At 47.7% G+C, this 22,516-nt stretch overlaps 1 protein-coding gene, 1 long non-coding RNA gene and 22 other non-coding genes across 24 annotated transcripts in view; all 24 read left to right on the top strand.

Moving 5' to 3' along the window:
* LOC148682295 (uncharacterized) overlaps positions 1–22,516 on the top strand; it is a 560,329-nt gene that overhangs the window by 373,837 nt on the left and 163,976 nt on the right. The window lies entirely within an intron of this gene.
* The window catches only part of znf1117 (zinc finger protein 1117), a gene marked incomplete in the record, with an annotated part of 481,533 nt that overhangs the window by 428,210 nt on the left and 30,807 nt on the right, over positions 1–22,516 (top strand).
* Positions 5,348–5,418, top strand: trnag-ccc (transfer RNA glycine (anticodon CCC)). Its single transcript has one exon. It is a non-coding gene; the product is annotated as a tRNA-Gly (tRNA).
* Positions 5,820–5,890, top strand: trnag-gcc (transfer RNA glycine (anticodon GCC)). The gene has a single exon. It is a non-coding gene; the product is annotated as a tRNA-Gly (tRNA).
* Positions 6,608–6,678, top strand: trnag-gcc (transfer RNA glycine (anticodon GCC)). Its single transcript has one exon. It is a non-coding gene; the product is annotated as a tRNA-Gly (tRNA).
* On the top strand, positions 7,076–7,173 carry trnag-ccc (transfer RNA glycine (anticodon CCC)). Its single transcript has 2 exons — positions 7,076–7,111; positions 7,139–7,173. It is a non-coding gene; the product is annotated as a tRNA-Gly (tRNA).
* On the top strand, positions 7,262–7,332 carry trnag-ucc (transfer RNA glycine (anticodon UCC)). Its single transcript has one exon. It is a non-coding gene; the product is annotated as a tRNA-Gly (tRNA).
* trnag-gcc (transfer RNA glycine (anticodon GCC)) lies at positions 7,581–7,651 on the top strand. Its single transcript has one exon. It is a non-coding gene; the product is annotated as a tRNA-Gly (tRNA).
* trnag-gcc (transfer RNA glycine (anticodon GCC)) lies at positions 8,369–8,439 on the top strand. The gene has a single exon. It is a non-coding gene; the product is annotated as a tRNA-Gly (tRNA).
* Positions 8,837–8,934, top strand: trnag-ccc (transfer RNA glycine (anticodon CCC)). The gene is made up of 2 exons: positions 8,837–8,872; positions 8,900–8,934. It is a non-coding gene; the product is annotated as a tRNA-Gly (tRNA).
* On the top strand, positions 9,182–9,252 carry trnag-gcc (transfer RNA glycine (anticodon GCC)). The gene has a single exon. It is a non-coding gene; the product is annotated as a tRNA-Gly (tRNA).
* trnag-ccc (transfer RNA glycine (anticodon CCC)) lies at positions 11,090–11,160 on the top strand. The gene has a single exon. It is a non-coding gene; the product is annotated as a tRNA-Gly (tRNA).
* On the top strand, positions 12,998–13,068 carry trnag-acc (transfer RNA glycine (anticodon ACC)). Its single transcript has one exon. It is a non-coding gene; the product is annotated as a tRNA-Gly (tRNA).
* trnag-gcc (transfer RNA glycine (anticodon GCC)) lies at positions 13,157–13,227 on the top strand. The gene has a single exon. It is a non-coding gene; the product is annotated as a tRNA-Gly (tRNA).
* Positions 15,065–15,135, top strand: trnag-acc (transfer RNA glycine (anticodon ACC)). The gene has a single exon. It is a non-coding gene; the product is annotated as a tRNA-Gly (tRNA).
* On the top strand, positions 15,224–15,294 carry trnag-ucc (transfer RNA glycine (anticodon UCC)). Its single transcript has one exon. It is a non-coding gene; the product is annotated as a tRNA-Gly (tRNA).
* On the top strand, positions 15,701–15,771 carry trnae-uuc (transfer RNA glutamic acid (anticodon UUC)). Its single transcript has one exon. It is a non-coding gene; the product is annotated as a tRNA-Glu (tRNA).
* trnag-gcc (transfer RNA glycine (anticodon GCC)) lies at positions 17,122–17,192 on the top strand. Its single transcript has one exon. It is a non-coding gene; the product is annotated as a tRNA-Gly (tRNA).
* On the top strand, positions 18,220–18,290 carry trnag-gcc (transfer RNA glycine (anticodon GCC)). Its single transcript has one exon. It is a non-coding gene; the product is annotated as a tRNA-Gly (tRNA).
* Positions 19,318–19,388, top strand: trnag-gcc (transfer RNA glycine (anticodon GCC)). Its single transcript has one exon. It is a non-coding gene; the product is annotated as a tRNA-Gly (tRNA).
* Positions 19,477–19,547, top strand: trnag-gcc (transfer RNA glycine (anticodon GCC)). The gene has a single exon. It is a non-coding gene; the product is annotated as a tRNA-Gly (tRNA).
* On the top strand, positions 20,740–20,810 carry trnag-gcc (transfer RNA glycine (anticodon GCC)). Its single transcript has one exon. It is a non-coding gene; the product is annotated as a tRNA-Gly (tRNA).
* Positions 21,685–21,755, top strand: trnag-gcc (transfer RNA glycine (anticodon GCC)). The gene has a single exon. It is a non-coding gene; the product is annotated as a tRNA-Gly (tRNA).
* On the top strand, positions 21,844–21,914 carry trnac-gca (transfer RNA cysteine (anticodon GCA)). The gene has a single exon. It is a non-coding gene; the product is annotated as a tRNA-Cys (tRNA).

Below are 22,516 nucleotides of genomic sequence, written 5' to 3'. Positions count from 1 at the left end.
ATTGTGGTGTTGTAATTGGCTGCAGATATAAGAACCCAAAAGAGTATGAATTAACTATGAATGAAGAGGAAGGGAAAGAAAAAATACTGGATGGGCTGAAGATAAAAAACAGCCTGATAATGGTAAAGGAAATAAACAACAATGAGATGGTGGTCTCTTTTCTGAATCTGCCAACATACATTGAAGATGAGGAAATAATTGGAAAACTAACTGAATGGGGAGTGAAAGCAGCTTCACCTGTCAAAAGGAGAATGTGGCCAGGAACGGATATTGCAGATGGAACACGATTTCTAAAAGTTAAGTTCACAGATACTGTGAAATCGTTACCATACTCAACAAAGTTTGAGACGCTGACAGGAACAGAACATTTTAGGGTCATACATGACAGACAGGTGAAAGTCTGCAGAGTCTGTATCCAACCAGGACACATTGTAAGAGACTGCCCTAACTTTAAGTGTTATAAATGTGGCATTCAGGGTCATTATGTGCGCGAATGTGACAAAGGAAAATGCAAGTTGTGTAAGATGGTCACTGCAATGTGTGTATGCAGAATTCCAGAGGAAGAAATCATGGGAAGCTCTCTGGATCTATATGAAAGTGTGGAGGACGCAATAACAGGAAAGGAAAAAGATGAAGAAGATGAACAGAATGAAGAAGATATAATGGTAGAACGAAGGGCTGGAGAAGAAGTACAAGAGCCGATGGATGACTCACAAGATGCCATGGGAAAATTCCCACAGAAGCAAGTGGTTCAAGAGGAAGAGGAATTATTATTTGAAGGAGGAGGGAATGGTAAGAAAGGAGGTCAAGAAAAAGCGAACCAAGATGGGAAGGAGCACAAGGAAAATCAAAGGGGAAGAGACTTCATGACAAGAATTTTAGAGACACCACTGATACAACTGGAGGAGGAAATGGACATGAGTGCCGGAAATATCAAGATGCTGAAAAGGAAAATGAAAGGCACTGAAGAAGAGACTACAAAAAAGTAAGATCTGAAGACATTTTCAAATGTGGGTTCTCCTCTTTTTTATACTATATGCAATGTGTGACTTGCTGAAAATTGCCTGTTTGAACTGCAATGGACTAAGAGAAATGGAAAAGTTTGAGAGGGTGATTAGAAAGTTCAAAACAGATGTAATTTGTTTGCAAGAAACACATTGGTCAAATGATAAAATGAGTGATATAAAAAAAGTTTGGGGAGAAGAGATTTATGTAAATCATGGAAGTCAGAGAGCATGCGGTGTGGCGATTTTGCTTAAAAAGGGAGGAATACATAATGTAAAGCAAATACATAACGATGGTAATGGTAGATTGTTGGGAATAGACTTCATGTATTACAATGAATCCTTTAGATTGCTTAATTTATATGCTCCTAACATAGAAACTGAAAGAAAAGAGGTTTTTAAAACAATGAAACCACTGTGCACAGGCAACTGCATAGTAGTTGGAGATTTTAATGTTTGGTGCACAAGGCTTGATGTGTCAAAAAGTATTAATTTTAAATCAGATGCATCCAGAAGATACTTAAATGAATTAATGCAAAGTGAGAACATGGTGGATGCCTGGAGGGAGGAGAACCCATTCAAGAGGGAATTCTCAAGAAGGCAAATAGTATTAGGGGTTTTAAAACAAAGCCGTATAGACTTATGTTTAGTAAAAAGGGAAATATTGCAGTATGTGAAAAATGTAAGTTATAAGTTTATTGAAATAGGAGATCATGCTGCTATGATGGTAAAGATGAGTTTAAATTTAGAATCAAGGGGTGGGGGGATGTGGTGCCTGAATGCAAGTTTATTAAAAGAAGAGGCATATAGGGAGAGCATTGACAGATGTATAAGGTATGAAATGGAAAATCCATTATTTGAAAATAATGTATGCGAGTGGTGGGAGGATTTGAAAGAGAAAATAAAAATAAGAAGTATACGATATTCAAAACAGAGAAACTTTAAGAGAAAAATGGAGATGGAAAGCATGAGAAATAATTTAGAGAAAGAAGCAGAGAAAATAGAAAACAACCCTGAGTACACAAAAGAAAACTTTCTGAGGATAAAAGGGGTATTGGAGATGTATGAAACAGAAAAATGTGAAGGTGCAAAAGTGAGAAGCAGGGCAAAGTATGCACTTGAAGGGGAGAGGTGTACAAAATACTTTCTAAATTTGGAAAAGGGAAAGCAGAGGAAAAATTACATTACAGAACTAAAAAATGAAAATGGTGAAAAGATAACAGATTATGTAAAAATATTGGAAACAGTACAATTATTTTATGAAAGACTTTTTAAGAAAGAGAATACAAAACAGGAATATGTGGACAAAGTTTTAAATACTGTAAACGTTAAGTTAAGTGATGAAGAAAGGGAGACATGTGAAGGAGATATAAACATAGAAGAAATAAAACAAGCAATAAAAGAAACAAAAGTGAATAAAAGTCCAGGGTCAGATGGGTTAACGCATGAGTTTTATAAAACTTTTGAAGAGATATTAACACCGATACTGATGAAATTATTTAAACATATGGAAGAAAGAAGAGAGATACCAGAATCAACAGGTTTGGGAGTAATCACCATACTTTACAAGAATAAAGGCAGTCCGTTAAATTTGGAAAATTATAGACCTTTAAGTCTTTTAAACACAGATTATAAGATTCTAACAAAAATTTTAGCTAATAGAATAAAAAGAGTAGTGCGAAGCATAATATCACCTAATCAAGCTTATGGCATACCAGGGAGGGACATCACTGACACAATATGCACAATTAGAGATGTTGTGAGCAGCATGGACAAAGATGGAGAAGGAGGATTAATGCTATGCATTGACCTAAATAAAGCATTTGACAGGGTAGAACACAATTTCATGGAACAAGCAATGAGAAGATATGGGTTTGGAGAGAAGATTTTAAATTGGATAAAGCTGTTGTATAAAAATGCAAAAAGTTGTGTAAAAGTGAATGGAGTTTTAACAAACACCTTTCCATTGGAAAGATCAGTGAGGCAGGGATGTCCGTTGTCAGCGATGCTATACTCAATATCTATAGAATCGCTGGCAACACTAGTAAAGCAAGATAAGGAAATAAGAGGAATTCAAATACCATATGGTGGTGTGAGTTTAATTCATCAGTACGCAGATGATACAACGTTCACAGTAAGGGACATGAGAAGTATAAAACGAATAATGAATCATATAGAAGTATATGGGAAAGCATCAGGAGCTAAAATCAATATAGAAAAATCTGAAATAATGAGTATAGGTGGGGTGGGGTTGAGTGGGTGTGATATACCTTTCAAAGTTGCAAAAGAACAAACAGTGATTCTTGGAGTTAATATAGGAGTGAATACAAAAGAAGCAACAAATGCCACATGGACGGGTATCTTAAATAAAATTAAAAAAGTTTTAGGATACTGGAAATTAAGAGAATTAAGACTAAAGGGCAAAATCACAGTTGTGAATTCATTGCTTCTAACTAAATGTAACTATATTTTAGGTGCAGTTGACTTACCGGTGTGGGTTTTAAATGAGATAAAAGAGGTTCTGAATAATTTCATATGGGGAGGGAAAGGAGTCAAAATATCCAACAAAACATTAATAGCAGACTACACAGAAGGAGGTTTAAAGCTGATTGATCTTAATGTTAAAAAGAAAGCATTAAGAGTGAAAATAATGAAAAAACTTCTATATGGTAATGAGGAATTTGGGTGGAAAGGATTCATGAGAAAATATTTGAGTAAAAGTAGTGGATGTGGAGAAGAAGGGGTTTTCATGTCTTTAAAGAAACCAATGTATGAAAACATACCTGTATTTTATCAAGAAGTATGCAGTGCTTGGTCTGAATTTGTAAAGGAAGTGGGATATGAGTGTGAAAATATAAATCAAATACATAAGCAGCCAGTATTTCTGAATTCAAAGATACAGATGAGAGGGAGGATGTTTTATAATAGACTGTATATGAAAGCTGGAATAAGACAAGTAAAAGACATGGTATATGAATTTGTCAAAGGTTTTTTACCAAACAGAGCTATTTATGACTCTGTGGTGGAGTGGGATGATGAAATAAAAAAATCACAAGTAGACTCTGTTTGTGAAAACATCAGAGTTAGCTTACCAAAGAGATGGGTTGAAATGATTGAGAGAGAGAAAGTGCCAAACCAGGAAATTGGGGAATGCCAGAAATGTTTATTGTCAAAAATGGTAAAAAGATATGTTTATCTGATGTATTAACAAAAACTATATATGGAATATTTGTGGAAAAGGAAATCAAACTGCCTGCATCTGAAAATGTATGGCCAAAATTGTTCCCAAATTTAAATGTTAAAACAATTTGGAAAAATTTAAATGTGAAATATAACAGCTTAGACTGTGAAAATTTAGATTTTAAGTTACGGCATAATAGAATATACACAAAGGTTGTGATTCATCAAATAAACAGAAATGTAAACAGGGAATGTGATGTATGTAAGTCTGATCCAGAGACCCTGATGCACATTTTCTTTGAATGTAGGGAGCTGGGATTTTTTTCATGAAAAACTGAAACAACTGATAAAAGACAATTGGGGGAAAAATGCACAAGGAAATGAATGGAAACAACTGTTCTTATTTGGAGAAAATACAAATTGCAAAGACAAAAATGTAAATTTATGTAATTTTTTTCTGAGTCATGCAAGGTATGCAATATGGGCAAGGAGGAATATGGCATATTTTGAAGCAAAAATAATAGACGTGAATGTCATGTTTAAAAGTGTAGTTAGAAAGAATGTGTATTTAATGTGGAAATATCTAAAAACAGATGTTTTTGAGGAAGCTTTTATTCATGAAAGCAAGCTTATAACGGTAGACCACAAAAAGGGATTGATGCTTAATTTTTAAGTTGATTGGAAAAAATAAGATGACTGATATGCTAGATATAAGTGAATGTGAAATGTCATGTTTATGATAATTTGGTAGCAATGTATAATGTACAGATTGTTCCTTGTATATGATTTATGAATTGTTTACATATGATGTATTTCATTTTTAAGTTTTTTCAATTAAAAAAAAAAAAAAAAAAAAAAAGTGGTAGAATTCTCGCCTGCCATGCGGGAGACCAGGGGCCGAATCCTGGCCAATCCAATTCCTGTTTTGTGTTGCTACTCTTTCAGCTCTGGGTAACAGCCTTGCAGCAATCACACCCAACTAGGAGAGCCTTAAGAGCATATCAGCCTTAGTGGTTCACTGGTATAATTCTCGCCTGCCACGCGGGAGACCCTGCTCTGGCTTCTGGCCAATGCAAACCCTGTTTTGTGTTGCTACTCTTCGAGCTCTGGGTAACAGCCTTGCAGCATTCACACCCCACTAGGACAGTAGTATGAGCATATCAGCATTGGTGGTTCAGTGGTAGAATTCTCGCCTCCCACGCGGGCGACCCAGGTCCGATTCCTGGCCAATGCAACTCCTGTTTTGTGTTGCTACTCTTTCAGCTCTGGGTAACAGCCTTGCAGCAATCACACCCAACTAGGAGAGCAGTATGAGCATATTAGCATTGGTGGTTCACTGGTAGAATTCTCGCCTGCCACGCGGGAGACCCTGTTCCTGGCCAATGTAAACCCTGTTTTGTGTTGCTACTCTTCCAGCTCTGGGTAACAGCCTTGCAGCAATCACACCCCACTAGGACAGTAGTATGAGCATATCAGCATTGTTGTTTTAGTGGTAGAATTCTCGCCTGCCACGCGGGAGACCCGGGTCCGATTCCCGGCCAATGCAAATCCTGTTTTGTGTTGCTACTCTTCCAGCTCTGGGTAACAGCCTTGCAGCAATCACACCCTACTAGGCTCAGTAGAATGAGCATATCAGCATTGGTGGTTCAGTGGTAGAATTCTCGCCTGCCACGCGGGAGACCCGGGTCCGATTCCCGGCTAATGCAACTCCTGTTTTGTGTTGATACTCTTCCAGCTCTGGGTAACAGCCTTGCAGCAGTCACACCCCACTAGGGCAGCAATATAAGCATATCAGCATTGGTGGTTCAGTGGTAGAATTCTCGCCTGCCACCCGGGATCCGATTCCCGGCCAATGCATCTCCTGTATTGTGTTGCTACTCTTTCAGCTCTGGGTAACAGCCTTGCAGCAATCACACCCAACTTGGAGAGCAGTATGAGCATATCAGCATTGGTGCTTCACTGGTAGAATTCTTGCCTGCCACGCGGGAGACCCTGGTCCGGTTCCTGGCCAATGCAAACCCTGTTTTGTGTTGCTACTCTTCCAGCTCTGGGTAACAGCCTTGTAGCAGTCACACCCCACTAGGGCAGCAATATAAGCATATCAGCATTGGTGGTTCAGTGGTAGAATTCTCGCCTGCCACGCGGGAGACCCTGGTCCTGTTCCTGGCCAATGCAAACCCTGTTTTGTGTTGCTACTCTTCCAGCTCTGGGTAACAGCCTTGCAGCAATCACACCCCACTAGGACAGTAGTATGAGCATATCAGCATTGTTGTTTTAGTGGTAGAATTCTCGCCTGCCACGCGGGAGACCCGGGTCCGATTCCCGGCCAATGCAAATCCTGTTTTGTGTTGCTACTCTTCCAGCTCTGGGTAACAGCCTTGCAGCAATCACACCCTACTAGGCTCAGTAGAATGAGCATATCAGCATTGGTGGTTCAGTGGTAGAATTCTCGCCTGCCACGCGGGAGACCCGGGTCCGATTCCCGGCTAATGCAACTCCTGTTTTGTGTTGATACTCTTCCAGCTCTGGGTAAAAGCCTTGCAGCAGTCACACCCCACTAGGGCAGCAATATAAGCATATCAGCATTGGTGGTTCAGTGGTAGAATTCTCGCCTGCCACCCGGGTCCAATTCCCGGCAAATGCATCTCCTGTATTGTGTTGCTACTCTTTCAGCTCTGGGTAACAGCCTTGCAGCAATCACACCCAACTTGGAGAGCAGTATGAGCATATCAGCATTGGTGCTTCACTGGTAGAATTCTTGCCAGCCACGCGGGACACCCTGGTCCGGTTTCTGGCCAATGCAAACCCTGTTTTGTGTTGCTACTCTTCCAGCTCTGGGTAACAGCCTTGTAGCAGTCACAACCCACTAGGGCAGCAATATAAGCATATCAGCATTGGTGGTTCAGTGGTAGAATTCTCGCCTCCCACGAGGTTTTGTGTTGCCTCGCCTGCCACGTGGGTGACCCGGGTCCGATTCCCGGCCAATGCAAATCCTGTTTTGTGTTGCTACTCTTCTAGCTCTGGGTAACAGCCTTGCAGCAGTCACACCCCACTAGGGCAGCAATATAAGCATATCAGCATTGGTGGTTCAGTGGTAGAATTCTCGCCTTCCAAGCGGGAGACCCAGGTCCGATTCCTGGCCAATGCAACTCCTGTTTTGTGTTGCTACTCTTTCAGCTCTGGGTAACAGCCTTGCAGCAATCACACCCAACTAGGAGAGCAGTATGAGCATATTAGCATTGGTGGTTCACTGGTAGAATTATCGCCTGCCACGCGGGAGACCCTGGTCCTGTTCCTGGCCAATGTAAACCCTGTTTTGTGTTGCTACTCTTCCAGCTCTGGGTAACAGCCTTGCAGCAATCACACCCTACTAGGCTCAGTAGAATGAGCATATCAGCATTGGTGGTTCAGTGGTAGAATTCTCGCCTGCCACGCGGGAGACCCGGGTCCGATTCCCGGCTAATGCAATTCCTGTTTTGTGTTGATACTCTTCCAGCTCTGGGTAACAGCCTTGCAGCAGTCACACCCCACTAGGGCAGCAATATTAGCATATCAGCATTGGTGGTTCAGTGGTAGAATTCTCACCTGCCACCTGGGATCCGATTCCCGGCCAATGCATCTCCTGTATTGTGTTGCTACTCTTTCAGCTCTGGGTAACAGCCTTGCAGCAATCACACCCAACTTGGAGAGCAGTATGAGCATATCAGCATTGGTGCTTCACTGGTAGAATTCTTGCCTGCCACGCGGGAGACCCTGGTCCGGTTTCTGGCCAATGCAAACCCTGTTTTGTGTTGCTACTCTTCCAGCTCTGGGTAACAGCCTTGTAGCAGTCACACCCCACTAGGGCAGCAATATAAGCATATCAGCATTGGTGGTTCAGTGGTAGAATTCTCGCCTGCCACGCGGGAGACCCTGGTCCTGTTCCTGGCCAATGCAAACCCTGTTTTGTGTTGCTACTCTTCCAGCTCTGGGTAACAGCCTTGCAGCAATCACACCCCACTAGGACAGTAGTATGAGCATATCAGCATTGTTGTTTTAGTGGTAGAATTCTCGCCTGCCACGCGGGAGACCCGGGTCCGATTCCCGGCCAATGCAAATCCTGTTTTGTGTTGCTACTCTTCCAGCTCTGGGTAACAGCCTTGCAGCAATCACACGTTACTAGGCTCAGTAGAATGAGCATATCAGCATTGGTGGTTCAGTGGTAGAATTCTCGCCTGCCACGCGGGAGACCCGGGTCCGATTCCCGGCTAATGCAACTCCTGTTTTGTGTTGATACTCTTCCAGCTCTGGGTAAAAGCCTTGCAGCAGTCACACCCCAATAGGGCAGCAATATAAGCATATCAGCATTGGTGGTTCAGTGGTAGAATTCTCGCCTGCCACCTGGGTCCAATTCCCGGCAAATGCATCTCCTGTATTGTGTTGCTACTCTTTCAGCTCTGGGTAACAGCCTTGCAGCAATCACACCCAACTTGGAGAGCAGTATGAGCATATCAGCATTGGTGCTTCACTGGTAGAATTCTTGCCAGCCACGCGGGACACCCTGGTCCGGTTTCTGGCCAATGCAAACCCTGTTTTGTGTTGCTACTCTTCCAGCTCTGGGTAACAGCCTTGTAGCAGTCACAACCCACTAGGGCAGCAATATAAGCATATCAGCATTGGTGGTTCAGTGGTAGAATTCTCGCCTCCCACGAGGTTTTGTGTTGCCTCGCCTGCCACGTGGGTGACCCGGGTCCGATTCCCGGCCAATGCAAATCCTGTTTTGTGTTGCTACTCTTCTAGCTCTGGGTAACAGCCTTGCAGCAGTTACACCCCACTAGGGCTGCAATATAAGCATATCAACATTGGTGGTTCAGTGGTAGAATTCTCGCTTGCCACGCGGGAGACCTGGGTCCGATTCCCGGCCAATGCAAATCCTGATTTGTGTTGCTACTCTTCCAGCTCTGGGTAACAGCCTTGCAGCAGTCACACCCCACTAGGGCTGCAATATAAGCATATCAGCATTGGTGGTTCAGTGGTAGAATTCTCGCCTGCCACGCGGGAGACCCGGGTCCGATTCCCGGCCAATGCAAATCCTGTTTTGTGTTGCTACTCTTCCAGCTCTGGGTAACAGCCTTGCAGCAGTCACACCCCACAAGGGCTGCAATATAAGCATATCAGCATTGGTGGTTCAGTGGTAGAATTCTCACCTGCCACGCGGGAGACCTGGGTCTGATTCCCGGCCAATGCAAATTCTGTTTTGTGTTGCTACTCTTCCAGCTCTGGGTAACAGCCTTGCAGCAATCACACCCAACTAGGAGAGCAGTACGAGCATATCAACATTGGTGGTTCACTGGTAGAATTCTCGCCTGCCTCGCGGTAGAACCTGGTCCGGTTCCTGGCCAATGCAAACCCTGTTTTGTGTTGCTACTCTTCAAGCTCTGGGTAACAGCCTTGCAGCAATCACACCCCACTAGGACAGAAGTATGAGCATATCAGCATTGGTGGTTCAGTGGTAGAATTCTCGCCTGCCACGCGGGAGACCCGGGTCCGATTCCCAGCCAATGCAAATCCTGTTTTGTGTTGCTACTCTTCCAGCTCTGGGTAACAGCCTTGCAGCAGTCACACCACACTAGGACAGCAATATAAGCATATCAGCATTGATGGTTGAGTGGTAGAATTCTCGCCTGCCACGCAGGAGACCCGTTTCCGATTCCCGGCCAATGCAACTCTTGTTTTGTGTTGCTACTCTTTCAGCTCTGGGTAAAAGCCTTGCAGCAATCACACCCAACTAGGAGAGCAGTACGAGCATATATGCATTGGTGGTTCACTGGTAGAATTCTCTCCTGCCACGCGGGACATCCTGGTCAGGTTTCTGGCCAATGCAAACCCTGTTTTGTGTTGCTACTCTTCCAGCTCTGGGTAACAGCCTTGCAGCAATTACACCCCACTAGGACAGAAGTATGAGCATATCAGCATTGGTGGTTCAGTGGTAGAATTCTCGCCTGCCACGCGGGGGACCCGGGTCTGATTTCCGGCCAATGCAAATCCTGTTTTGTGTTGCTACTCTTCCAGCTCTGGGTAACAGCCTTGCAGCAATCACACCCCACTAGGACAGTAGTTTGAGCATATCAGCATTGTTGTTTTAGTGGTAGAATTCTCGCCTGCCACGCGGGAGACCCGGGTCCGATTCCCGTCCAATGCAAATCCTGTTTTGTGTTGCTACTCTTCCAGCTCTGGGTAACAGCCTTGCAGCAGTCACAACCCACTAGGGCAGCAATATAAGCATATCAGCATTGGTGGTTCAGTGGTAGATTTCTCGCCTGCCACGCGGGAAACCAGGGGCCGAATCCTGGCCAATCCAATTCCTGTTTTGTATTGCTACTCTTTCAGCTCTGGGTAACAGCCTTGCAGCAATCACACACAACTAGGAGAGCAGTAAGAGCATATCAGCCTTAGTGGTTCACTAGTATAATTCTCGCCTGCCACGCGGGAGACCCTGGTCCGGCTTCTGGCCAATGCAAACCCTGTTTTGTGTTGCTACTCTTCAAGCTCTGGGTAACAGCCTTGCAGCAATCACACCCCACTAGGACAGAAATACGAGCATATCAGCATTGGTGGTTCAGTGGTAGAATTCTCGCCTGCCATGCGGGAGACCAGGGGCCGAATCCTGGCCAATCCAATTCCTGTTTTGTGTTGCTACTCTTTCAGCTCTGGGTAACAGCCTTGCAGCAATCACACCCAACTAGGAGAGCCTTAAGAGCATATCAGCCTTAGTGGTTCACTGGTATAATTCTCGCCTGCCACGCGGGAGACCCTGCTCTGGCTTCTGGCCAATGCAAACCCTGTTTTGTGTTGCTACTCTTCGAGCTCTGGGTAACAGCCTTGCAGCATTCACACCCCACTAGGACAGTAGTATGAGCATATCAGCATTGGTGGTTCAGTGGTAGAATTCTCGCCTCCCACGCGGGTGACCCAGGTCCGATTCCTGGCCAATGCAACTCCTGTTTTGTGTTGCTACTCTTTCAGCTCTGGGTAACAGCCTTGCAGCAATCACACCCAACTAGGAGAGCAGTATGAGCATAGTAGCATTGGTGGTTCACTGGTAGAATTATCGCCTGCCACGCGGGAGACCCTGGTCCTGTTCCTGGCCAATGCAAACCCTGTTTTGTGTTGCTACTCTTCCAGCTCTGGGTAACAGCCTTGCAGCAATCACACCCCACTAGGACAGAAGTACGAGCATATCAGCATTGGTGGTTCAGTGGTAGAATTCTCACCTGCCACGCGGGAGACCCGGGTCCGATTCCCAGCCAATGCAAATCCTGTTTTGTGTTGCTACTCTTCCAGCTCTGGGTAACAGCCTTGCAGCAGTCCCACGACACTAGGACAGCAATATAAGCATATCAGCATTGGTGGTTGAGTGGTAGAATTCTCGCCTGCCACGCAGGAGACCCGTTTCCGATTCCCGGCCAATGCAACTCTTCTTTTGTGTTGCTACTCTTTCAGCTCTGGGTAACAGCCTTGCAGCAATCACACCCAACTAGGAGAGCAGTATGAGCATATCAGCATTGGTGGTTCAGTGGTAGAATTCTCGCCTGCCACGCGGGAGACCCGGGTCCGATTCCCGTCCAATGCAAATCCTGTTTTGTGTTGCTACTCTTCCAGCTCTGGGTAACAGCCTTGCAGCAGTCACACCCCTCTAGGGCAGCAATATAAACATATCAGCATTGGTGGTTCAGTGGTAGATTTCTCGCCTGCCACGCGGGAAACCAGGGGCCGAATCCTGGCCAATCCAATTCCTCTTTTGTGTTGCTACTCTTTCAGCTCTAGGTAACAGCCTTGCAGCAATCACACCCAACTAGGAGAGCAGTAAGAGCATATCAGCCTTAGTGGTTCACTAGTATAATTCTTGCCTGCCACGCGGGAGACCCTGGTCCGGCTTCTGGCCAATGCAAACCCTGTTTTGTGTTGCTACTCTTCAAGCTCTGGGTAACAGCCTTGCAGCAATCACACCCCACTAGGACAGAAGTACGAGCATATCAGCATTGGTGGTTCACTGGTAGAATTCTCGCCTGCCATGTGGGAGACCAGGGGCCGAATCCTGGCCAATCCAATTCCTGTTTTGTGTTGCTACTCTTTCAGCTCTGGGTAACAGCCTTGCAGCAATCACACCCAACTAGGAGAGCCTTAAGAGCATATCAGCCTTAGTGGTTCACTGGTATAATTCTCGCCTGCCACGCGGGAGACCCTGCTCTGGCTTCTGGCCAATGCAAACCCTGTTTTGTGTTGCTACTCTTCGAGCTCTGGGTAACAGCCTTGCAGCATTCACACCCCACTAGGACAGTAGTATGAGCATATCAGCATTGTTGGTTCAGTGGTAGAATTCTCGCCTGCCACGCGGGAGACCCGGGTCCCATTCCCGGCCAATGCAAATCCTGTTTTGTGTTGCTACTCTTCCAGCTCTGGGTAACAGCCTTGCAGCAGTCACACCCCACTAGGGCAGCTATATAAGCATGTCAGCATTGGTGGTTCAGTGGTAGAATTCTCGCCTGCCACGCGGGAGACCAGGGGCTGAATCCTGGCCAATCCAATTCCTGTTTTGTGTTGCTACTCTTTCAGCTCAGGGTAACAGCCTTGCAGCAATCACACCCAACTAGGAGAGCAGTAAGAGCATATCAGCCTTAGTGGTTCAATGGTAGAATTCTCGCCTGCTACGCGGGAGACCCTGTTCTGCTTTCTGGCCAATGCAAACCCTGTTTTGAGTTGCTACTCTTCCATCTCTGGGTAACAGCCTTGCAGCAATCATACCCCACTAGGACAGTAGTATGAGCATATCAGCATTGGTGGTTCAGTGGTAGAATTCTCGCCTACCACGCGGGAGACCCGGCTCCGATTGCCGGCCAATGCAACTCCTGTTTTGTGTTGCTACTCTTTCAGCTCTGGGTAACAGCCTTGCAGCAGTCACACCCCACTAGGGCAGCAATATAAACATATCAGCATTGGTGGTTCAGTGGTAGAATTCTCGCCTGCCACGCGGGAGACCCGGGTCCGATTCCCGGCCAATGCAATTCCTGTTTTGTGTTGCTACTCTTCCAGCTGTGGGTAACAGCCTTGCAGCAATCACACCCCACTAGGACAGCAGTATGAGCATATCAGCATTGGTGGTTTAGTGGTAAAATTCTCGCCTCCCACACAGGAGACCCGGGACCGATTACCGGCAATCGCAGTTTCTTTTTTGTGTTGCTACTCTTCCAGCTCTGGGTAACAGCCTTGCAGCAATCACACCCAACTAGGACAGCTGTATGAGCATATCAGCATTGGTGGTTAACTGGTTGAATTCTCGCCTGCCACGCGGGAGACCCTCGTCTGCTTCCTGGCCAATGCAAACCCTGTTTTGTGTTGCTACTCTTCCAGCTCTGGGTAACAGCCTTGCAGCAATCACACCCCACTAGGACAGCAATATAAGCATATCAGCATTGGTGGTTGAGTGGTAGAATTCTCGCCTGCCACGCAGGAGACCCGTTTCCGATTCCCGGCCAATGCAACTCTTGTTTTGTGTTGCTACTCTTTCAGCTCTGGGTAACAGCCTTGCAGCAATCACACCCAACTAGGAGAGCAGTATGAGCATATCAGCATTGGTGGTTCAGTGGTAGAATTCTCGCCTGCCACGCGGGAGACCCGGGTCCGATTCCCGTCCAATGCAAATCCTGTTTTGTGTTGCTACTCTTCCAGCTCTGGGTAACAGCCTTGCAGCAGTCACACCCCACTAGGGCAGCAATATAAACATATCAGCATTGGTGGTTCAGTGGTAGATTTCTCGCCTGCCACGCGGGAAACCAGGGGCCGAATCCTGGCCAATCCAATTCCTCTTTTGTGTTGCTACTCTTTCAGCTCTAGGTAACAGCCTTGCAGCAATCACACCCAACTAGGAGAGCAGTAAGAGCATATCAGCCTTAGTGGTTCACTAGTATAATTCTTGCCTGCCACGCGGGAGACCCTGGTCCGGCTTCTGGCCAATGCAAACCCTGTTTTGTGTTGCTACTCTTCAAGCTCTGGGTAACAGCCTTGCAGCAATCACACCCCACTAGGACAGAAGTACGAGCATATCAGCATTGGTGGTTCACTGGTAGAATTCTCGCCTGCCATGTGGGAGACCAGGGGCCGAATCCTGGCCAATCCAATTCCTGTTTTGTGTTGCTACTCTTTCAGCTCTGGGTAACAGCCTTGCAGCAATCACACCCAACTAGGAGAGCCTTAAGAGCATATCAGCCTTAGTGGTTCACTGGTATAATTCTCGCCTGCCACGCGGGAGACCCTGCTCTGGCTTCTGGCCAATGCAAACCCTGTTTTGTGTTGCTACTCTTCGAGCTCTGGGTAACAGCCTTGCAGCATTCACACCCCACTAGGACAGTAGTATGAGCATATCAGCATTGTTGGTTCAGTGGTAGAATTCTCGCCTGCCACGCGGGAGACCCGGATCCCATTCCCGGCCAATGCAAATCCTGTTTTGTGTTGCTACTCTTCCAGCTCTGGGTAACAGCCTTGCAGCAGTCACACCCCACTAGGGCAGCTATATAAGCATGTCAGCATTGGTGGTTCAGTGGTAGAATTCTCGCCTGCCACGCGGGAGACCAGGGGCCGAATCCTGGCCAATCCAATTCCTGTTTTGTGTTGCTACTCTTTCAGCTCAGGGTAACAGCCTTGCAGCAATCACACCCAACTAGGAGAGCAGTAAGAGCATATCAGCCTTAGTGGTTCAATGGTAGAATTCTCGCCTGCTACGCGGGAGACCCTGTTCTGCTTTCTGGCCAATGCAAACCCTGTTTTGAGTTGCTACTCTTCCATCTCTGGGTAACAGCCTTGCAGCAATCATACCCCACTAGGACAGTAGTATGAGCATATCAGCATTGGTGGTTCAGTGGTAGAATTCTCGCCTACCACGCGGGAGACCCGGCTCCGATTGCCGGCCAATGCAACTCCTGTTTTGTGTTGCTACTCTTTCAGCTCTGGGTAACAGCCTTGCAGCAGTCACACCCCACTAGGGCAGCAATATAAACATATCAGCATTGGTGGTTCAGTGGTAGAATTCTCGCCTGCCACGCGGGAGACCCGGGTCCGATTCCCGGCCAATGCAATTCCTGTTTTGTGTTGCTACTCTTCCAGCTGTGGGTAACAGCCTTGCAGCAATCACACCCCACTAGGACAGCAGTATGAGCATATCAGCATTGGTGGTTTAGTGGTAAAATTCTCGCCTCCCACACAGGAGACCCGGGACCGATTACCGGCAATCGCAGTTTCTTTTTTGTGTTGCTACTCTTCCAGCTCTGGGTAACAGCCTTGCAGCAATCACACCCAACTAGGACAGCTGTATGAGCATATCAGCATTGGTGGTTAACTGGTTGAATTCTCGCCTGCCACGCGGGAGACCCTCGTCTGCTTCCTGGCCAATGCAAACCCTGTTTTGTGTTGCTACTCTTCCAGCTCTGGGTAACAGCCTTGCAGCAATCACACCCCACTAGGACAGTAGTATGAGCATATAAGCATTGGTGGTTCAGTGGTAGAATTCTTGCCTTTCACGCAGGAGACCCGGCTCCAATTCCCGGCCAATGCAATTTCATTTTGTATTGCTACTCTTCCAGCTCTGGGTAACAGCCTTGCAGCAATCACACCCCACTAGGGCTGCAGCATTAGCATATCAGCACTGGTGGTATACTGGTCGAATTTTTTCCTGCTATGAGGGAGACCTGGGTTCCATTCCCGGCTAATGCAATTGCTGTTTTGTGTGGCTCCTGTTACAACTCTGGTTGACGGATTTTTAGCACTCACATAACACAAAGGCAAAGAACAACTTGGGTTAGCGTTGGTGGTTCAGTGGTGGAATTCTCGCCTGCCACGTGGGAGACCCAGGTCCGATTCCCGGCTAATGCAATTCCTGTTTTGTGTTGCTACTCTTCCAGCTCTGGGTAACAGCCTTGCAGCAATCACACCCAACTAGGACAGCATTATGAGCATATCAGCATTGGTGGTTCAGTGGTAGAATTCTCGCCTGCCACGTGGGAGACCCAGGTCCGATTCCCGGCTAATGCAAATCCTGTTTTGTGTTGCTACTCTTCCAGCTCTGGGTAACAGCCTTGCAGCAGTCACACCCCTCTAGGGCAGCATTTTAAGCATATCAGCATTGGTGGTTCAGTGGTAGAATACTCGCCTGCCACCAGGGTCCGATTCCTGGCTAATGCAAATCCTGTTTTGTGTTGCTACTCTTCCAGCTCTGGGTAACAGCCTTGCAGCAGTCACACCCCACTAGGGCAGCAATATAAGCATATCAGCATTGGTTGTTCAGTGGTAGAATTCTCGCCTGACACGCAGGAGACCAGGGTCCGATTCCTGGCCTATCCTATTCCTGTTTTGTGTTGCTACTCTTTCAGCTCTGGGTAACAGCCTTGCAGCAATCACACCCAACTAGGAGAGCAGTAAGAGCATATCAGCGTTAGTGGTTCACTGGTATAATTCTCGCCTGCTAAGCGGGAGACCCTGGTCCGGCTCCTGGCCAATGCAAACCCTGTTTTGTGTTGCTACTCTTCAAGCTCTGGGTAATAGCCTTGCAGCAATCACACCCCACTAGGACAGAAGTACGAGCATATCAGGATTGGTGTTTCAGTGGTAGAATTCTCGCCTGCCACGCGGGAGACCCGGGTCTGATTCCCGGCCAATGCAAATGCTGTTTTGTGTTGCTACTCTTCCAGCTCTGGGTAACAGCCTTGCAGCAGTCACACCCCACTAGGGCAGCAATATAAGCATATCAGCATTGGTGGTTCACTGGTAGAATTCTCGCCTGCCATGCGGGAGACCTGGGTCCGATTCCCGGCCAATGCAAATCCTGTTTTGTGTTGCTACTCTTCCAGCTCTGGGTAACAGCCTTGCAGCAGTCAAACCCCACTAGGGCTGCAATATAAGCATATCAGCATTGGTGGTTCAGTGGTAGAATTCTCGCCTGCCACGCGGGAGACCCGGGTCCGATTCCCGGCCAATGCAAATCCTGTTTTGTGTTGCTACTCTTCCAGCTCTGGGTAACAGCTTTGCAGCAGTCACACCCCACTAGGGCTGCAATATAAGCATTTCAGCATTGGTGGTTCAGTGGTAGATTTCTCGCCTGCCACGCGGGAGACCCGGGTCCGATTCCCGGCCAATGCAAATTCTGTTTTGTGTTGCTACTCTTCCAGCTCTGGGAAACAGCCTTGCAGCAGTCACACCCCTCTAGGGCAGCATTTTAAGCATATCAGCATTGGTGGTTCAGTGGTAGAATACTCGCCTGCCACCAGGGTCCGATTCCTGGCTAATGCAAATCCTGTTTTGTGTTGCTACTCTTCCAGCTCTGGGTAACAGCCTTGCAGCAGTCACACCCCACTAGGGCAGCAATATAAGCATATCAGCATTGGTTGTTCAGTGGTAGAATTCTCGCCTGACACGCAGGAGACCAGGGTCCGATTCCTGGCCAATCCTATTCCTATTTTGTGTTGCTACTCTTTCAGCTCTGGGTAACAGCCTTGCAGCAATCACACCCAACTAGGAGAGCAGTAAGAGCATATCAGCCTTAGTGGTTCACTGGTATAATTCTCGCCTGCTAAGCGGGAGACCCTGGTCCGGCTCCTGGCCAATGCAAACCCTGTTTTGTGTTGCTACTCTTCAAGCTCTGGGTAATAGCCTTGCAGCAATCACACCCCACTAGGACAGAAGTATGAGCATATCAGGATTGGTGTTTCAGTGGTAGAATTCTCGCCTGCCACGCGGGAGACCCGGGTCCGATTCCCGGCAAATGCTGTTTTGTGTTGCTACTCTTCCAGCTCTGGGTAACAGCCTTGCAGCAGTCACACCCCACTAGGGCAGCAATATAAGCATATCAGCATTGGTGGTTCACTGGTAGAATTCTCGCCTGCCATGCGGGAGACCTGGGTCCGATTCCCGGCCAATGCAAATCCTGTTTTGTGTTGCTACTCTTCCAGCTCTGGGTAACAGCCTTGCAGCAGTCAAACCCCACTAGGGCTGCAATATAAGCATATCAGCATTGGTGGTTCAGTGGTAGAATTCTCGCCTGCCACGCGGGAGACCCGGGTCCGATTCCCGGCCAATGCAAATCCTGTTTTGTGTTGCTACTCTTCCAGCTCTGGGTAACAGCCTTGCAGCAGTCACACCCCACTAGGGCTGCAATATAAGCATTTCAGCATTGGTGGTTCAGTGGTAGATTTCTCGCCTGCCACGCGGGAGACCCGGGTCCGATTCCCGGCCAATGCAAATTCTGTTTTGTGTTGCTACTCTTCCAGCTCTGGGTAACAGCCTTGCAGCAGTCACACCCCTCTAGGGCAGCAATATAAGCATATCAGCATTGGTGGTTCAGTGGTAGAATACTCGCCTGCCACCAGGGTCCGATTCCTGGCTAATGCAAATCCTGTTTTGTGTTGCTACTCTTCCAGCTCTGGGTAACAGCCTTGCAGCAGTCACACCCCACTAGGGCAGCAATATAAGCATATCAGCATTGGTTGTTCAGTGGTAGAATTCTCGCCTGACACGCAGGAGACCAGGGTCCGATTCCTGGCCAATCCTATTCCTGTTTTGTGTTGCTACTCTTTCAACTCTGGGTAACAGCCTTGCAGCAATCACACCCAACTAGGAGAGCAGTAAGAGCATATCAGCCTTAGTGGTTCACTGGTATAATTCTCGCCTGCTAAGCGGGAGACCCTGGTCCGGCTCCTGGCCAATGCAAACCCTGTTTTGTGTTGCTACTCTTCAAGCTCTGGGTAATAGCCTTGCAGCAATCACACCCCACTAGGACAGAAGTATGAGCATATCAGGATTGGTGTTTCAGTGGTAGAATTCTCGCCTGCCACGCGGTAGACCCGGGTCCGATTCCCGGCAAATGCTGTTTTGTGTTGCTACTCTTCCAGCTCTGGGTAACAGCCTTGCAGCAGTCACACCCCACTAGGGCAGCAATATAAGCATATCAGCATTGGTGGTTCACTGGTAGAATTCTCGCCTGCCATGCGGGAGACCTGGGTCCGATTCCCGGCCAATGCAAATCCTGTTTTGTGTTGCTACTCTTCCAGCTCTGGGTAACAGCCTTGCAGCAGTCAAACCCCACTAGGGCTGCAATATAAGCATATCAGCATTGGTGGTTCAGTGGTAGAATTCTCGCCTGCCACGCGGGAGACCCGGGTCCGATTCCCGGCCAATGCAAATCCTGTTTTGTGTTGCTACTCTTCCAGCTCTGGGTAACAGCCTTGCAGCAGTCACACCCCACTAGGGCTGCAATATAAGCATATCAGCATTGGTGGTTCAGTGGTAGAATTCTCGCCTGCCACGCGGGAGACCCGGGTCCGATTCCCGGCCAATGCAAATTCTGTTTTGTGTTGCTACTCTTCCAGCTCTGGGTAACAGCCTTGCAGCAATCACACCCCACTAGGACAGTAGTTTGAGCATATCAGCATTGTTGGTTCAGTGGTAGAATTCTCGCCTGCCACGCGGGAGACCCGGGTCCCATTCCCGGCCAATGCAAATCCTGTTTTGTGATGCTACTCTTCCAGCTCTGGGTAACAGCCTTGCAGCAGTCACACCCCACTAGGGCAGCAATATAAGCATATCAGCATTGGTGGTTCAGTGGTAGAATTCTCGCCTTCCAAGCGGGAAACCCAGCTCCGAATCCTGGCCAATGCAACTTCTGTTTTGTGTTGCTACTCTTTCAGCTCTGGGTAACAGCCTTGCAGCAATCACACCCAACTAGGAGCTCAATATGAGCATATCAGCATTGGTGGTTCACTGGTAGAATTCTCGCCTGCCACGCGGGAGACCCTGGTCCTGTTCCTGGCCAATGCAAACCCTGTTTTGTGTTGCTACTCTTCCAGCTCTGGGTAACAGCCTTGCAGCAATCACACCCCACTAGGACAGTAGAATGAGCATATCAGCATTGGTGGTTCAGTGGTAGAATTCTCGCCTGCCACGTGGGAGACCCAGGTCCGATTCCCGGCCAATGCAAATCCTGTTTAGTGTTGCTACTCTTCCAGCTCTGGGTAACAGCCTTGCAGCAGTCACACCCCAATAGGGCAGCAATATAAGCATATCAGCATTGGTGGTTCAGTGGTAGAATACTCGCCTGCCACCCGGGTCCGATTCCCGGCTAATGCAAATCCTGTTTTGTGTTGCTACTCTTCCAGCTCTGGGTAACAGCCTTGCAGCAATCACACCCCACTAGGGCAACAATATAAGCATATCAGCATTGGTTGTTCAGTGGTAGAATTCTCGCCTGCCATGCAGGAGACCAGGGTCCGATTCCTGGCCAATCCAAAACCTGTTTTGTGTTGCTACTCTTTCAGCTCTGGGTAACAGCCTTGCAGCAATCACACCCAACTAGGAGAGCAGTAAGAGCATATCAGCATTGGTGGTTCACTGGTATTATTCTCGCCTGCTAAGTGGGAGACCCTGGTCAGGCTCCTGGCCAATGCAAACCCTGTTTTGTGTTGCTACTCTTCAAGCTCTGGGTAATAGCCTTGCAGCAATCACACCCCACTAGGACAGAAGTATGAGCATATCAGCATTGGTGGTTCAGTGGTAGAATTCTCGCCTGCCACGCGGGAGACCTGGGTCCGATTCCCGGCCAATGCAACTCTTATTTTGTGCTGCTACTCTTTCAGCTCTGGGTAACAGCCTTGCAGCAATCACACCCAACTAGGAGAGCAGTATGAGCATATCAGCATTGGTGGTTCACTGGGAGAATTCTCTCCTGCCATGCGGGAGACCCTGGTCCTGTTCCTGGCCAATGCAAACCCTGTTTTGTGTTGCTACTCTTCCAGCTCTGGGTAACAGCCTTGCAGCAGTCACACCCCACTAGGGCTGCAACATAAGCATATCAGCATTGGTGGTTCAGTGGTAGAATTCTCGCCTGCCACGTGGGAGACCTGCGTCCGATTCCCGGCCAATGCAAATCCTGTTTTGTGTGGCTACTCTTCCAGCTCTGGGTAACAGCCTTGCAGCAGTCACACCCCACTAGGGCAGCAATATAAGCATATCATCATTGGTGGTTCAGTGGTAGACTTCTCGCCTGCCACCCGGGTCCGATTCCTGGCCAATGCAACTCTTGTTTTGTGTTGCTACTCTTCCAGCTCTGGGTAACAGCCTTGCAGCAATCACACCCCACTAGGGCAGCAATATAAGCATATTAGCATTGGTTGTTCAGTGGTAGAATTCTCGCCTGCCACGCAGGAGACCAGGGTCCGATTCCTGGCCAATCCAAATCCTGTTTTGTGTTGCTACTCTTTCAGCTCTGGGTAACAGCCTTGCAGCAATCACACCCAACTAGGAGAGCAGTAAGAGCATATCAGCATTGGTGGTTCACTGGTATTATTCTCGCCTGCTAAGTGGGAGACCCTGGTCAGGCTCCTGGCCAATGCAAACCCTGTTTTGTGTTGCTACTCTTCAAGCTCTGGGTAATAGCCTTGCAGCAATCACACCCCACTAGGACAGAAGTATGAGCATATCAGCATTGGTGGTTCAGTGGTAGAATTCTCGCCTGCCACGCGGGAGACCCGGGTCCGATTCCCGGCCAATGCAAATCCTGTTTAGTGTTGCAACTCTTCCAGCTCTGGGTAACAGCCTTGCAGCAGTCACACCCCACTAGGGCAGCAATATAAGCATATCAGCATTGGTGGTTCAGTGGTAGACTTCTCGCCTGCAAAGCGGGAGACCTGGGTCCGATTCCCGGCCAATGCAACTCTTATTTTGTGTTGCTACTCTTTCAGCTCTGGGTAACAGCCTTGCAGCAATCACACCCAACTAGGAGAGCAGTATGAGCATATCAGCATTGGTGGTTCACTGGTAGAATTCTCTCCTGCCATGCGGGAGATCCTGGTCCTGTTCCTGGCCAATGCAAACCCTGTTTTGTGTTGCTACTCTTCCAGCTCTGGGTAACAGCCTTGCAGCAGTCACACCCCACTAGGGCTGCAACATAAGCATATCAGCATTGGTGGTTCAGTGGTAGAATTCTCGCCTGCCACGTGGGAGACCTGCGTCCGATTCCCGGCCAATGCAAATCCTGTTTTGTGTGGCTACTCTTCCAGCTCTGGGTAACAGCCTTGCAGCAGTCACACCCCACTAGGGCAGCAATACAAGCATATCATCATTGGTTGTTCAGTGGTAGACTTCTCGCCTGCCACCCGGGTCCGATTCCTGGCCAATGCAACTCTTGTTTTGTGTTGCTACTCTTTCAGCTCTGGGTAACAGCCTTGCAGCAATCACACCCAACTTGGAGAGCAGTATGAGCATATCAGCATTGGTGGTTCACTGGTAGAATTCTTGCCTGCCACGCGGGAGAC

The sequence above is a fragment of the Danio rerio genome, chromosome 4 (assembly GCF_052040795.2).
Source record: "Danio rerio strain M-AB ecotype USA chromosome 4, GRCz13ab, whole genome shotgun sequence".
NCBI lineage: Eukaryota > Metazoa > Chordata > Actinopteri > Cypriniformes > Danionidae > Danio > Danio rerio.
The sequence above is the reverse complement of the archived record's forward strand: the minus strand, read 5'-3'. Positions and strand labels throughout refer to the sequence as shown.